Consider the following 10,861-nt stretch of genomic DNA (forward strand, 5'->3'; position numbering starts at 1 on the left):
GTTTTACTCACCCAGCACAAATCCTCGTCCTCCTCATCCTCCTCCTTGTCCACCTCCGACCACCTTCAACCACCTCGAGTTATGCCTCGAATACTAATAAATATTTTCAGCGTGAGAACAAATCAAAAATAATGTGTAAGGTTTGATATAATTTTTTTATCGACATATTTTACCAAAAAGATTATGAGAAGATTGTAAAGTTACAGAAATTTTATCAGCGCACCGACAGCTACTGAATTTGGGGTTGCGCGAAAAACGAATTGAAATAATTTATTGTAAACATGAACGACGAACCACGGAGCGCTTATCCTGGAAGTCGAGAAATTTTATCAGCGGACTGACAGCTACCGAATTCGGGGTTGCGCGAAAAACGAATTGAAATAATTTATTGCAAACATGAACCAGGAACCACGGAGCGCTTATCCTGGAAGTCGAGAAATTTCATTAGAGGACTGACAGCTACCGAATTTGGGGTTGTGCGAAAAACGAATTGAAATAATTTATTGTAAACATGAACGACGAACCACGGAGCGCTTATCCTGGAAGTCGAGAAATTTCATTAGAGGACTGACAGCTACCGAATTTGGGGTTGTGCGAAAAACGAATTGAAATAATTTATTGCAAACATGAACGACGAACCACGGAGCGCTTATCCTGGAAGTCGAGAAATTTTATCAGCGGACTGACAGCTACCGAATTTGGGGTTGCGCGAAAAACGAATTGAAATAATTTATTGCAAACATGAACCAGGAACCACGGAGCGCTTATCCTGGAAGTCGAGAAATTTTATCAGCGGACTGACAGCTACCGAATTTGGGGTTGCGCGAAAAACGAATTGAAATAATTTATTGCAAACATGAACCAGGAACCACGGAGCGCTTATCCTGGAAGTCGAGAAATTTTATCAGCGGACTGACAGCTACCGAATTTGGGGTTGCGCGAAAAACGAATTGAAATAATTTATTGCAAACATGAACCAGGAACCACGGAGCGCTTATCCTGGAAGTCGAGAAATTTTATCAGCGGACTGACAGCTACCGAATTTGGGGTTGCGCGAAAAACGAATTGAAATAATTTATTGCAAACATGAACCAGGAACCACGGAGCGCTTATCCTGGAAGTCGAGAAATTTTATCAGCGGACTGACAGCTACCGAATTTGGGGTTGCGCGAAAAACGAATTGAAATAATTTATTGCAAACATGAACCAGGAACCACGGAGCGCTTATCCTGGAAGTCGAGAAATTTCATTAGAGGACTGACAGCTACCGAATTTGGGGTTGCGCGAAAAACGAATTGAAATAATTTATTGTAAACATGAACGACGAACCACGGAGCGCTTATCCTGGAAGTCGAGAAATTTTATCAGCGGACTGACAGCTACCGAATTTGGGGTTGCGCGAAAAACGAATTGAAATAATTTATTGCAAACATGAACCAGGAACCACGGAGCGCTTATCCTGGAAGTCGAGAAATTTCATTAGAGGACTGACAGCTACCGAATTTGGGGTTGCGCGAAAAACGAATTGAAATAATTTATTGTAAACATGAACGACGAACCACGGAGCGCTTATCCTGGAAGTCGAGAAATTTTATCAGCGGACTGACAGCTACCGAATTGGGGGTTGCGCGAAAAACGAATTGAAATAATTTATTGCAAACATGAACGACGAACCACGGAGCGCTTATCCTGGAAGTCGAGAAATTTTATCAGCGGACTGACAGCTACCGAATTTGGGGTTGCGCGAAAAACGAATTGAAATAATTTATTGCAAACATGAACCAGGAACCACGGAGCGCTTATCCTGGAAGTCGAGAAATTTCATTAGAGGACTGACAGCTACCGAATTTGGGGTTGCGCGAAAAACGAATTGAAATAATTTATTGTAAACATGAACGACGAACCACGGAGCGCTTATCCTGGAAGTCGAGAAATTTTATCAGCGGACTGACAGCTACCGAATTGGGGGTTGCGCGAAAAACGAATTGAAATAATTTATTGCAAACATGAACGACGAACCACGGAGCGCTTATCCTGGAAGTCGAGAAATTTTATCAGCGGACTGACAGCTACCGAATTTGGGGTTGCGCGAAAAACGAATTGAAATAATTTATTGCAAACATGAACCAGGAACCACGGAGCGCTTATCCTGGAAGTCGAGAAATTTTATCAGCGGACTGACAGCTACCGAATTTGGGGTTGCGCGAAAAACGAATTGAAATAATTTATTGCAAACATGAACCAGGAACCACGGAGCGCTTATCCTGGAAGTCGAGAAATTTTATCAGCGGACTGACAGCTACCGAATTTGGGGTTGCGCGAAAAACGAATTGAAATAATTTATTGCAAACATGAACCAGGAACCACGGAGCGCTTATCCTGGAAGTCGAGAAATTTTATCAGCGGACTGACAGCTACCGAATTTGGGGTTGCGCGAAAAACGAATTGAAATAATTTATTGCAAACATGAACCAGGAACCACGGAGCGCTTATCCTGGAAGTCGAGAAATTTTATCAGCGGACTGACAGCTACCGAATTTGGGGTTGCGCGAAAAACGAATTGAAATAATTTATTGCAAACATGAACCAGGAACCACGGAGCGCTTATCCTGGAAGTCGAGAAATTTTATCAGCGGACTGACAGCTACCGAATTGGGGGTTGCGCGAAAAACGAATTGAAATAATTTATTGTAAACATGAACGACGAACCACGGAGCGCTTATCCTGGAAGTCGAGAAATTTTATCAGCGGACTGACAGCTACCGAATTGGGGGTTGCGCGAAAAACGAATTGAAATAATTTATTGTAAACATGAACGACGAACCACGGAGCGCTTATCCTGGAAGTCGAGTTTCACCGCGTAGCGGACCCGAAGCGGAGGATCCGGGAGGTTGAGAACCCAGTACTCGAAATTTGCGGAGCGCGACTCTGATCCGTCCGCTCTACTGCGCGGTTGTTTCCCGACTGAGGAATTCGGCTGGCTGATTTTGAATTGGTGACGTCACTTTCTGAAAATCCGACATCCAAACTATGGTTTCGAACTTTGATACTATGTATGATGATGTATGATGTACGATGTATGATGTATGATGTATGATGTATGATGATATGATATGATGTATAATGATTTTAGCTTTCACATTTCATACAAGAAATACGCACTTTATCTCTCCTGCCGATTTCAGACTTAAGCGGCCAGGCCCTTCGATGGTCAGCCGTTGACTGAAGATATATTCTTCAATGAACGGGTCGGCTAATAACGCTGCCGTTCTGCGACAGTTGGATGATGAAAAATTTCGCTCGTATCCTTCAAATGTGTGTTAAAATACACTTTAAGTTTTAAGCAGCTTCGTTCTTTCTCTCCCTATCACCTTTCTAGGTCTTTAAATCACTACGCAGCGTTAAATACTGTCTCATATACAAAGCATCCATTTCATCTCGTTCAGAATTAGCGCATCCGTTATGTATTGCAGTTACTCTGAATTTTTTTCCATCCGAATACTTTTCGAAAAACAATTCTGCTCCTCTACCCAACGCAGATACTTCACTTGCGACCAGCTAAAACAACGTTTCGATTCTATGCCTACGAAAATTCAAGATCGAGAGAGCAAATGAAAAGTTGTTGGAATAATTATGAATACTAATGTTATGGAATACATCGAGCGCGCGTCGAATAGAATCCCATTTCGAAATGAATAATTCTTCTCTTTTCATATCACAGCTAATCTAGTAATATAGGTCAATAGGATGGTTGGAGGTGTTCGGAAATGGTAGGAGGTGGTCGGCGCTGGCAGAAGGTGATAGGGGGTGGTCGAAAGTGGCCATTGATGGTCGGAGGTGGCAGGGGGAGGTAGGAGCTGTTCGAAAATGGTAGGACATTTCAAAAGTTAAAGTCGACGATGATTCGGTGCATCAATTTTATCGTCACAGATTTTCTTTTCCCATGAGCCATAAAGTATTCAACGACGATAATGCAGTCCTTAAAATTCATCGTTCATCTCTGTCTGGAAAGCTAATTCGCAAGGCGTGGTATTCTATTCTATTTGCATTATTAGAAAAATACCCGTACTCTACATACACTGTTTCTAATCTTCTGCTACATTTGGTTTAATCCCCATGCTTCCACAGCACGAATAGTCGGAAATGTTTTTGATTATCCATAATAAAATAAAAGAAGTAACAAAGCTTAAATTTATTGTTAAAGCTCCAATGAATACATCAAACTGCGGTCGAATCAATCCATTTATTATTTGCACATGACCTCTGTATATTTGATAAATTATTCCTAAATACATTGAAACGTATGTATTTATAATGAAATATCATGCAATGGGCTGTGTAAACTATAAACTATAATTTCTATCGAATAGCTGCTTTTATGTCAACAGGGCTTTGAGACTCAGTTCAGTTCGTCCTCCTCCTCGTCCACCTCCGACCACCTCCAACAATCGCCAACCACCTCGAACAACCACCGACAACCACCTCGGGTTGTACCTGGAGTAGCAATAAATATTTTCAGTATAAGAACACATCAAAATCATTACGTAAGGATTCATATAATCACAGGTGTTGTTTTTGGCTGTAACTTTCGATGCGTTGATCGCAGCGAATTGGAACTGCGCACAATCGATTTCTCCCGCAAAATTACGTCGGAATAGTGCATAAACCAATTTATTCTGGCACTTTTCAAAATCCCAGAAGTTTTTGCCAAAAATACAAAGGGGTGTAATGGTTCAATGGTTTATTCATTCATTTTTCCCATGACAATATCAGGAACGATTATTACAAACTTAAAAATAAACAAAGTCTTGAGTCCAAAACCTTAGCCTAGTTCTAGATTTCTATTTAAGATCTAGGAATACAAAAAATCAGAACAGAGAATTAGAAGACACATAGACGGCGAAGACAATGTCAGAAAAAAAGAGAAAAAGGAAAGAAAAAAAAAAAACACAAAAAAAGCAGAATAAAGCGATGAAAGCAGGAACATAGAAACGTGGGAAGCAGGAAGTTAGCCTTACTTTTTCTTCGATCTTGGAGTCAAAAGTTTTTGGTCTCAGATTCGAGTTGAATGAACGTCTAGTTTCACCCGGTAGCGTACCTGGAGCGTAAAAACTACGGAGCGCTTGTCCTGGAACTCAAGTTGCACCAGAAAGTGGCCCCGAAGCGCAGGGTCCAGGAGGTAGAGATCCCGGTACTCAAAATCTGCGGAGCGCGGTTCTCATACGTCCATTCTACTGCGCGGTTGTTTCCGTACTGAGGAAATCGGCTAGTTGATTTTCGTCTATATAGATCGATGACGACAAAAGAAAAAAAAATTTGAGTGACGTCACTTTCTGAACATCCAAACTTTGGTTTCGAACTTTAATACTATGTATGATGATAATATATGATATGATGATGTATGATGTATGATGTATGATGATATGACATGATGTATAATGATTTTAGTTCTTACATTTCAGACAAGAAGTACGCACCTTATCTCTCTTGCCGATTCCAGACTCAAGCGGCTACGCCCTTCGATGGTCAGCGTCCGTTCTGCAACAGTTGGATGCAAACAATTTTAGCTGGTACCTCTCATATGTGTGTTAAAATACACTTGAAGTTTCAAGAAGCTTCGTTCTATCTCTCCGCTTCAAAGAAAAAAAAAATAATAATAAATCGCCGACAATCACCTTTTTAGGACTTTAAACCAGGACACCGCGTTAAATACTGTCTCATATAAGGAACATCCGTTTCATCTCGATCAAAATTAGCGCATCCGTGATGCAGTTACTCTGAATTTTTTCCCATACGAACACTTTTCGAAAAACAATGACTGCTTCTCTACACAACGTAGATACTTCACTTGCGACTCGCTAAAACAGCGTTTCGATTCTATGCCCACGAAAATTCAAGATCGAGACATCAAATGAAAAGTTGTAATAATTATGAATATTAATGTTATGGAATATATCGAGCGCGTGTCGAATAGAATCCTATTTCGAAATCTGTAATTCTGCTATTTTCATATCATAGCCGATTAGTGTAGATAATCTAGTTTGCCTCCTGGAAAATTATAAAATTTAGAGGATGCATCACGTATTGATCGCAAATGGATCACATGTATTAATATCGTACATGGACCGCATATACATATATACTATTTGGTCTCAGCATTATTATTACATCTGATCTATTATTATTCACGATCTATGTATACATTCTTCTCTCGGGTGCCCTTATACTGTATACTTTAAATAAATTACTGTTTTGCTACGAATTTTCAAAGAAAATCATTTTCATCATTAATTTCTTGTATCGCCGACAAGTCGGTAAATACACACAGGCTAAGTACTGGCTTGAGCTTACCATTGCGAAGACTGCGTTACTCGGAAGGTGAATGTAGCCAGCATCATGTCGAAATCGGCAACTCTCTAATGTTCTGCAATAAGTTTTCAACTCTACCATTGGAACATCTCAGGGGGCGCAAGCGCACGACCATTTTTGGTTGTCACACCAAAGTCCAGTGGGGCAACTCTCTATCTTCTTCAGGTAACGGTCCTGACAAGTAATTAGTCAAACAGATTGGGCGCCTAGTTACAAACAACCCAACGGCATTCGTCTCGTATAATACAAATCAATCGTTTGATATTCTATTTCAATGTGTTACCTCCAACTAAACGAATAATCGAATGAACTTCCCCCGTAAGCACGTCATATTTACCGTTAGCGAAGGTAGTGAAAAAATATCAGTCATCTAGAAAAGTAATTATTTTTATTCAACAATTAGACCGTAAAAATAATATTTCTCGCGATAATGCTTATCACTCTGCAAATCAATAATTACTGAAAGTATCATTAAGTAAGATCAAAATCTCTTGTCGTTAATATTCTCTTTTCTTCATCAAACATACGCTTCCCCTGTTTTTTTATGAAATTATATTCTACTGCATTATTTTATACGTTGTATAGCAATTTGTATGAAATTTTCTGTAAACTTTGTATAATAAACTGTGTCAAAGTCCAGAAATCAATATTTTTCTTATACATATTACCGTAAGTGATGAAAAGTAAAACGCAGTGCTTGAAATAAACAGATATATTTGAAATCAAATAAGGAAAACTGGTTTGAACTGACTTTATGCAGGTTAAAACACTAACCATGTCACACGACAATATTCGTTTTTCTCTTGCTAAACAACGTAACTCATCATATTCCGTTATTGTCGTTTTAACTTACCATTTCCTGCTTCTGTCCGAATCGAAATTACAATGACCAACGATAAAAGTTGTTCAGAATCAGAATTAACCATCTGGACTAGCAAATAGTGGGTTTTAATTACTGGCTCAACAATCGGAAAGAATTGAAAGGGATTGAGATTCTTGAATTCGATCCAATACGGTGTCTTTGTCCGGTAATTCATATAAATTTATACTCAGATGCACCCCGAATGAAAACGAATTCATCGATTAGTTGACTCACTCTAATAATTGGTTCGAATTGCACATAACATAAAGAAATCCGAAACGTCGTATTAATTCATCGGTTATTCTTTCGTATTGAAAAAAGAAAATTCTTTGGAGAGAAAAAAAGATGGTGTCCATTGATTCATATTCTTATAAAAAAATTCATTTCCATACATAGAACTAATCGGATTTGGAATTGTAATAACCTATTCTTAACCAAGAATTGAAACGAATAAGCAAGTAAAAACAAATAGAGTTTCACTAGAAATACGTATACTCAATTCAAAAATTTGAAGAAACAGGATTGTGACAAGTGTGATAATCAATACCATTAAATTACTTACCGTTTGTTGGGAGGTTCCAGTCGGTGCTCCGTGCCACTCGTATGATTAATGCGTCGCGTCACACCATTTAAATTGAACTTGTGTGTTTTCACTCAAGTATAAACTCGTTCGGTTTGTTATCACCGTTCGTGCACGCGAATCATCTTATTGTTATTCATCGATCGAGCTGATACAAATTTTTACAGCGAAAATCAATGCGCAATTTCTTTTTTTTCGAGTTTCACATTCCTATCTTTTAGCGATTTTCACTAGCCGCTAACGATTACGAAATTACGATACAATAACCGCGTTATGTCATACCATTGACAATGCCCTAGTTGCGACTGGGAGTCCGAGGTTTCGTCACCTCTCCTACATTGCCGCACTAAGACATGGCAAACAATAGAAATTTCTGATCGCTATCAGATCAGGTCAACACACCTTTTATGCCGGTACCCAAATGTTAAATACTGAATATTCATACAACAATTCACGTCCCAGCTGTTACGATCATTCTAGTCATACGAGAATGAAGTTGTGGCAGCGTTAACGTAACAAACGGCTGGAGAAAAAATGGCAGCTTTGCAATTTTAGAATGACTTCAAATGATTCAAGTTTTCGAAATATAGGTATGGTTTGCTTTATTACGATTTCTTGAATTTCACACAATGTTAAAGTTGTGAAATAACGATTTTCCCAAAAGTTCATCGTTGCAATAACATTACTAATGACTTTACAATTCCGTCTCATGTACTCATTGGATTTTATAAGCTAATAGCAATCCAAATCTGCAACTTCTTACAATTAACGTAAGGTCAGAGGTGCCAAATCCGTTCAGTATTTTGTGTGATTTTGTAAAATATATGCATAAATGTAATTGAAAAAATAGGTATAAATAAATGTGCTATCGGATGTCTTGATCCAGTCCGATTCGAGCATGAAATGTACAGATAGAATTTATAAGTCAAAGATTTCTAGACGAAGATATGGAAAGAACGCGGCCCCACTGCGCAAGTGTTAATCATTCGCAAAATACAAACTGTGGAACTACCTTTCACCCGACCATCGAGCATCGGAGCGAAACAGCGACTGGGTTTCCTAGTTCCCTAATAGTGAACTTGCCGCCTCGGCAGCATCGCGGCTAAACCGGTTTTCCTAGGTCGGTGACTGGAGCCGAGATCAGCCAGCTCTCCGTGTCTCTAGAAACGATTATCCAACCTGAAATCACTAAAGTGCCGCTATGCTCCCCTGGTATTCTTGTCTAGGCGCAGGAGCTATCCCCTGGCCATTTGCCGTTGGCAGAACGTCCTAGAGACAGTAGACTAGAGAAACACTGCAACGGAACGTAGGTGCAGCTGAGCAATCAGTCCTGCGAGTCGTAAAAATATATGTTAGGAAAGAACGGTAATTTGAAATTAGACTAAATTTCGTGTCAATTTCTATTTAGCCTAGGTCAAATTTTTTTAAACATTATTAGTACGAAGTATTACATCATGATAATTCAGATCTACGGAGCTACGAGCTATGAGAATTATAGAGGACACACTTTCGAGTGCAGCGCTATTTCGCTTCAGCTCTTCGTAGAGGAGAGTTTAAAAAAATCATTAAATTACGCTATCAAGCGTGGGCAGATCTACACATCGAACCGTTTAAATTGAGCGTGTAGAAATTTTGCCTAGAAATATCAATTATAGAAGCTTTAAAGTACTAGAATGTTTGAGGAACCCATTCGAGCAATTTTCGTTCGTTCGGTAATTTTTATGCGTAAATAATGAAGTACACCATGGTACGATGAATGCTGAAAGTAAAAGTCATACCTATACATATAATATATACGCGGAGGACATGAGTATGCTACACTCGGGTGATTAGATGGGACTTGCTAATTAGTTCACGAGTTCTTGATTACTTTGCACTGATGATTCAAGGGGCGTTTAATTAGGTTTTATACGCCATGAATATGTAACTACCGAAGATCAAAAAAGTACCGAGGTGCGTCGAGTCTGAAGTCCTATCGTGTGCACTTAAAAGTAAAAAGCATACAGTAAGTTTACTTAGAGAGAAACTGTACGTATCCTGATTAACAAGCTCACTTTCACAGCAGACTCGAGTGGTTTGGCTACACTGAGAAAAAAAAGTTATTCGATTTAATAAGTATTAATTGATCCAAAAAATCAGTGCACTGAGAGCACATTTATTTAAAGCGACAATTTATCTAGTTTTTAATTTAAGAAATACGTATTTAGGTCCAATAAAAAATATTTTAAATAAATTAAATAGAGATTGAGCAACATAAATCACTGATTGTGAGTTGCTCTTCTGGTTTGATATTTTTATCCAAGCGCTGCACTTTTCATGTAAAACAAATTATCCCTTGACTCGAATATTCGGTTTCAAAAATAGGACATTCTCTTCGGATCAAAGAAGATATGGCAATTGTACAGAAAAAATTAAAATCTTCCACTAACCCCGTATGTGAATTAAAAATGTATTTAAATAATTCAATGACTCCTTTAATATTTGTCTATTATCCCAGTTCTGCGAACGTAAATGTAATGTATAAATGTAACGTATAGTAGCGTCACTCCGAAATAGTTTTTGGAAAACATTTTGGTTTCAAAACCATAACCCAGCATATCGCATTATATATATTTATTTGGCAGATTCGTATGAATCTAGATTTTCGCAATGCGAAGGATTCGGTTATATAAACATCTTTGAAGCTGCTTTTCAAACGGGAAAGCTTGCGTCTAGGGACCGAAATTGGCAGTATTTCGAATGAATTATCGTTTCGGTTTAAAAACATGAAACATGTTCATCAAAGAATAAGAAGACTATCGAATCAGCCAAAATTTAATTTCAGTAAAATACTGTTCATTTCGTAGAAACAATGATTCATTTGTTGCAAGCTCGTATCAAATGGTATCGAAAGGTCTTGAAATCAATTTCAACTACTCGTGATTGTTTAAAACTGAGAAAAGTTATATTTCATTCTATCAGCCAATAAATTGAATTAAATACGAGTATGGTACATATAGCAACTCGAGAACTTTTTCTTGGCTCCACTCAAACATATCCGCATTAACTTA

The 10,861-nt window shown here is 38.5% G+C and overlaps 1 long non-coding RNA gene across 1 annotated transcript; it reads right to left on the reverse strand.

The window, feature by feature from the left end:
• Positions 1–4,442: 4,442 nt before the first annotated feature.
• LOC124177358 lies at positions 4,443–5,534 on the reverse strand. Its single transcript, XR_006869594.1, has 3 exons — positions 5,478–5,534; positions 5,019–5,281; positions 4,443–4,494 (listed from the first exon to the last, which is right to left on the reverse strand). It is a non-coding gene; the product is annotated as an uncharacterized LOC124177358 (long non-coding RNA).
• Positions 5,535–10,861: the final 5,327 nt, after the last annotated feature.

Source organism: Neodiprion fabricii, chromosome 3, assembly GCF_021155785.1.
Source record: "Neodiprion fabricii isolate iyNeoFabr1 chromosome 3, iyNeoFabr1.1, whole genome shotgun sequence".
Classification (NCBI taxonomy): Eukaryota; Metazoa; Arthropoda; class Insecta; order Hymenoptera; family Diprionidae; genus Neodiprion; species Neodiprion fabricii.